Consider the following 6,222-nt stretch of genomic DNA (forward strand, 5'->3'; position numbering starts at 1 on the left):
AGACACTGGATCCCAGTTTCCAACAATCCAGCTGTCAAGTCTGAATTGCCCAGTACACACACTGGCGATCAGGCAAACAAAATAGACAATCAGGTTAGAATGCCACCAGATCAAACCCCTTTCGCATTAAAACACTCCTTCCTGATAAACAATTCCTTTCGGATGACCAAAATGCTGACTTGCAGATTGAGCCTGATCTAGATAGAGTATAGGCCCATTGCCAGCCCTTTCCAGATAGACTCAAACCTAGAACAACTAACCCCCCAGGTTGCAGTAAAATCCTAAGAAACGATTCAAAGCAGTCAAGATCACATCCCTCTATCCTAGATGCAATCGCACAAATCCCTTCTTATGCCAAAGGTCTTGAAGGAACTTGATGCCACTAAGAAAACGAACCAACATGTCCCCAAGAAAAGGTCTTCTTACTGCCAACCTCAGCCTGGAAATCTTTCAGAAACTATGAACCATGAAATATAAGGACGCCGGTTGTCCCACAATTCCATGTCTCATAGTAACACTTCACTTGATAAGGCACTTCTAGACTTGCGGAGCGCCAGCGTCAACTCCTTCCGTAATTCCGTGCTATCAACAGCCTAGGGTGTAGGAGAACTTAAACCTAGCAAGATGCACTCTACCAAGTTAGCTGATAGCAATCCTGTAAAATTCGCCAAAGGCAGAAGTAGAGGATGTCTGATCAAAGTTCGAGAGTTCATTTTCCGCTGTTGACTTTTATCTGTCTGGAACGCATCCCCGCTTTCTCCATCTCAAAAGCTCAAATCCCGACGTCATTCTAGAAGCACGTTCTTGACCACTCAATAAATGCTTTGATAAACTGTAGAACCTGGTCAGATGAAACTATCTGTTGGAATATGACTGTATGACCTCATATCATTCAACTGTAGGAGACCAGCCGAGTGATCCATCGATGACGCATGGCAAGCTGAATTTCATTCATACGGAATATCCAGTGAAAACAAGAGGGAGAGTGTGAGTCTGATTCAAATGGCCAGTCTGATTAATGATTGAGGAGCTTTCTGATGCATGAACTTGAGATAGACCGCTGGTCATCTGTAGTTGTTTGCTGTTGCCCTGGCCAACGGAGAACCTTTAGAGAGTAGAACCCCGAGTCCAGCTTCGCCCATCCTGTTGGAGGCAACCCCCCTAAGTTAGAGCTCAAACCTGCTACCCGAAAATCTAGAAGCTATGCCCTACTTAGGCGACGAACGAGTCTTTACCTAGTTATACATTTCTCTGAGTAACTACCGCGTCAAAAGAACGCTCTCTTAGGCTGTTTTAAGAGCAGAATAGGAAAGCCCATTGGATGCACCATGCTGATATCAAAAGGATTAGTCCAAGCCATCGTTCAACACGCATTTATATCCATGTTGATAGTGATGGGCCAAACCTACTTAGAGCAATGCTCAACGTAGTGTTAAACCGATACATGAAAGAAGCAGTTAGGAAAGATATTCTGAAATGTCTCGATCATGGCAATCATTTATCCCATTTCTGATAGTTCATGGAGTGATCGCAGTCCAAGTTGTTCCAAAGAAATCTGGGATCACCGTGATCCAAAATGAGGCTAATGAAGCTGATTCCCACTTCGAATCCAAACCGGATGCAGAGTTGCATTGACTACCAGAAAGATCAACTATAAGGCCACTCGAAAGATCATGTTCCCTCTTCGCTTTTCATTGAACGAAATGTTAGAGCGTTTAGGCAGCGACACGAGTTCCTACGTCTCCTGGATGGCATATCAGGTTACAATCAAATCCCTATCGCTCTATGGAAGAATCAGGAGAAAACCCTTTCAGCTTGCCCGTATGGAACATTTAGGGTTTGCAACAGGTTGACTAGGGAATTTTCCTTTTTCTCTCTCACTCACGACAGCGGCTAGTTGCCCAAGTTGAGTTTCTAACCGGGCTATGGCTTGAGTGTTCGAGTTGAGTACTTGGCCGGTAGTTTGCATGAAGGAATTTAGAGTGGTGGATGATTGAGTCAACATATTGGTAGTTTGTGTAGAAGCTTTGATCATAGCTTCTAAACCCTTTTCTAAGACACTCAAACGTTTGTCATGATCGGAATTTGATTGATTTGTAGGCTGGTGAGGATGAGGATGTTGGTTTGGAAAAGGTGGGTTAGAAAAATTGTTCGGTGCATTGAACGGGACAGCGTTTCCCCTAGGGAATTGTTGGTTTGACGCGGGAATAAAGTTTTGGTTTCCATGAGAATTTCCTTGGTTCCAAGCAAAATTGGGATGATTTCTCCAACCTGGATTGTAGGTTGGAGAAAATGGATCATTTCTAGGGCGCTGGAATGCAGCGTTCATCTGTTCTAAAGCATGGTTGTTTCCTAGAAGAGGACATTCCTCTGAAACGTGGGTAGGAGACTGACAGTTATGACATCCCGGGGCAGAAATATGATTGATTTGAGCCGGAGCTCGTTCCTTAACTTCTAAGGCTTCTAACCTCCGCAGAATCGTCGCCATCTTCGCTTCAGATGCAATGTTTGACTCCAGAGAAAGACCACTAGACTTAGATTGGGGAACAGATGAAACCATGTTATCATAGTTTTCCCACTGCATTGTTTTCTCGGATAGACTCTCTAGGAATTCCCAAGCTTCATCGGCGTTTTTTCTCATAAAATCTCCCTGACACATCGATTCTAAAGATGTTTTTGAAGAATAGTCCAATCCTTCATATATGACTTGGCACAATCGCCATTTTTCTAGACCGTGATGAGGACATTGGATTAAAAGATCTTTAAATCGGTCAAAGTATTTCCAGAATGGCTCTCCCGGGACAATTTTGAAATTCTGAATGCTGTTCCTAAGCTTTACCGTTTTGTGAATAGGGAAAAATTTCTTGAGAAAAACGGTGACAAATTCCTCCCAAGTTGAGATAGAATTTATCGGTAAGCTGTACAGCCATTTTTTAGCTTTGTCCTTTAGAGCAAATGGAATAAATCTAAGCTTAATCGCATCTTCGGTTAATTCTCTCATTTTTATCATAATACATACTTCCTCAAATTCCGAGATAAATATATATGCATCTTCTGTTTCATTACCTAGGAATTTGGGAAGCATGTTAATGAAATGCGGTCTAAGCTCGAAATTTGCTCCATTTACTTCGGGGAGTCTTATGCAAGATGGAATTGCATTTCTGGTGGGGTAACACATATCCTGAAGAACTGGTTGATTTGCCATTTCTTGGATTGGTTCAACACGGATTAAGCGATGAAAATTATCCCGAACCCAAAATTGCATACACCAAAACAAATTTTTTTTTTAAAGAAAGAAAGAAAATTAGTTTTTTTTAAGGAAAGAAAGAAAATTAGTTTTTTTTAAGGAAAGAAAGAAAGAAAATTAGTTTTTTTTATGAGAAGAAAAAAGAAAAAATCCTAACTAAAACAAATCAAATCAATCATTTTTTAATCACTCTAATTCTAGGGTTTAGCCTAACTCAACTAGACCAGCTCCTAACCAAAAACTCCTACAGTGAAAAGATCAAAGTTTTACCCAGGTAGTTAGCCAGGTAAGGATAGTACTAGAGGGTGATCAAAGATCAATTAAGTACCTCTTTCCTTGCGGAGCGCTTTACGCAACCCCTAAACCTTGCCTTAGACACCAACTAATCTGAGAAAACTTAAACCGGTTCACTTAAGGATTTCTTGTTCCTTATTGAGCTCGAATCCTTAGGGGCCAACGTCTAATGAGTTTTAGAAGGCTTGGGTTTGTGAAGTGAGGAATTAGTGATTTGTGGGCTAAGGAAAGGGTGATGAAATCCCTTACCTTATCTTGATTGGGGTTTTGCCCTTAAGAATGATTTAAGTGTGTGCCAAATCAAGTGCTACAATCACTTTGGTGAATTCCTACACTATATGAAATGCAACCCTAGAAATTAAAAGCGACTAAAAAGGATGATAAAAAGAAAATCTGTATATTTTTTAATTATGGTCAACAACAATCAAATGTGAAAATGAGGAAAATTGTTTGAGTTTATTATCTTGTTAGTTAATATCTAAGTGAAAGATGGATTTTATTATGGTCAACAAAAATAAAATCTTTTTTTTAATCCTAATTGTCTCTAATTGTGAAGCTAGCTAAAGAGGGTGGAATTGAAAACTAGAAAGAAGACTTACCCGAAAGCAATGCTCCAAATTCTTGATCTTCAATCCAAGATTTTCAAGCTCCAAGCGGTTCCTTCACAAGAAAAATACACAAGTTAAAGAATCAAGTTAATAAAATCCTATTTTAGCACCTTCCCCGGCAACGGCGCCAAAAACTTGATGCGGCATAATTATGTACCAAAATTGCAAGTGCACAATTTATCAAGTTATAGTATAAAAAGATATCGATCCCACGAAGAAGGTGATTTTAAGAGATTATTAAACTTGGTTCTTATATTTTGTGCGTGACAATTAGGAATAAAGAATAAGTGTGAATATGATGAGTGATTGTTGTGAATATTTGCAAAAGATAATAAATTGAATTTTAGAGGAGAGAAGGAAGAATTAAAGAATAAATGAAATCATAAGGCAAGAAATATGAATTAATAAAATCAAGAAATAAAACCAAAAATGAAAAGAAAATTTAAGAAAGTTAAGATGAAGGATTCAAAAGAGGTAAGAAATCTAGAATATAATCCACTAACCAATTTCAATTACAAAATATAAACTATTCTCTTTTTATCATATTTCAACTTAGATTTATTAAGCATAGATTATCAAACCATTTAAGGAAAGTGTAACCTATCAAATTATCATCTAAGTTAAAATTACTATTCATGATAAGAACAACAACATGATAATAATCCTAGAATTCATAAGCATAACCTATCAAACCATTTAAGATAAGCATAGATTATCAAATTCTTCTTCTACCGATTAGTTCTCTAGTTGATTATCCTAAACATGAACATTTTAAGTACAAGAGAATAATTCATACAATATAAAAGAAATTAGACTAGTTTCATACAATTCTAAGATTCCTACAAGAATTAAATTCACATCTTAAGAAATAAAAACAAGAAAAAGAAGACTAATTACAAAATTAAAAAGAAAAGAAAAATCTAAACTATGAACAAGAAATAAATCTAATTACAAAGAAAATAAAAATCTAAACTACAAAATAAATTGCAGAAATTAAATGCAAGAAAAATAAATCTACTCTACAAATTAAAGTGCAAAAAGAAATAAAAAAGACAAGAAAATAAATCTACACTACAAGCATGAATTTAAATCTAACTAATAAGCAATAATAAAGAAATTACTAAAAAGAAATAAAAGAGAAAAGAAATGCAAACCTTCAAATTGCTCTTCATCTCCATCCTCATCATTCAACAAAGAGGAGAAAGAACAAATTTAAAGAGGAAAAAATTATTTTTATTAATTGCAACTAAAGTTACAATTTTTGGAAGGCCTTCTCAATTAAGAGTAGCCCTCCTCTCCAAAAGGAGTTTACAAAATTTTCACACCTCTAACCCCTCACTCTCTACCCCTATTTATAGTAATCTTCAATGAATATGAGCCATTGGATTTGTCTTGAGCCCCAAGCAACAATCTCCACCTTTGATTTATTTGATTTTCAAAAGAAAATCAAAATCCAATTCTTGAGCCCATGTTCACTTGATTTTCAAAAGAATTTTCTTGCAAATTCCAAGCCCAAATCGATGCAGGCATCGATGTCGGTATCGATGCAGGCATCGATGCCGCCATCGATGCAGGCATCGATGCCTGCCCTTCTCCTTTTGCTGTCCGCAGCTTCTTCTTGTTGTTTGCTTTTGGGCTTTGGACATTGGGCTTTTCTTGGACTTTTGGGCTTGGGCTTTGATTTATCTCTTCATTAAATACTTGAAAGAATTCATTGGGCTTCATGGCTTCATTTCTTCATTAAATTGTGGGCTTTTTGTTGAGAGATGAGGGTTTTGAGATTTATTCTTCATTAACCTGCAATTAAAGATAAAAACAATTATTAGTAGTATATTTATTCATATAAAATAGATAATGAGGGTATAAAAATTATAATAAAATGCGATTATCAATAAGCATGCTAATGTATATCATTATGATTTTTGTGGTAGAGTTGGTCACTTTGCTAAGTTTTGTTTTGATTTGTGAAAAGTTTCTAAATCGCAAAATATTTCAAGTAGACCAACATTATTTCAAAATGTTTCACATTTGCAAAATAATCCTAAAAGATCATCTATGTTTGCAAATGTTTCC

The sequence above is a fragment of the Asparagus officinalis genome, chromosome 8, assembly GCF_001876935.1.
Source record: "Asparagus officinalis chromosome 8, Aspof.V1, whole genome shotgun sequence".
In the NCBI taxonomy this organism is placed as follows: Eukaryota; Viridiplantae; Streptophyta; class Magnoliopsida; order Asparagales; family Asparagaceae; genus Asparagus; species Asparagus officinalis.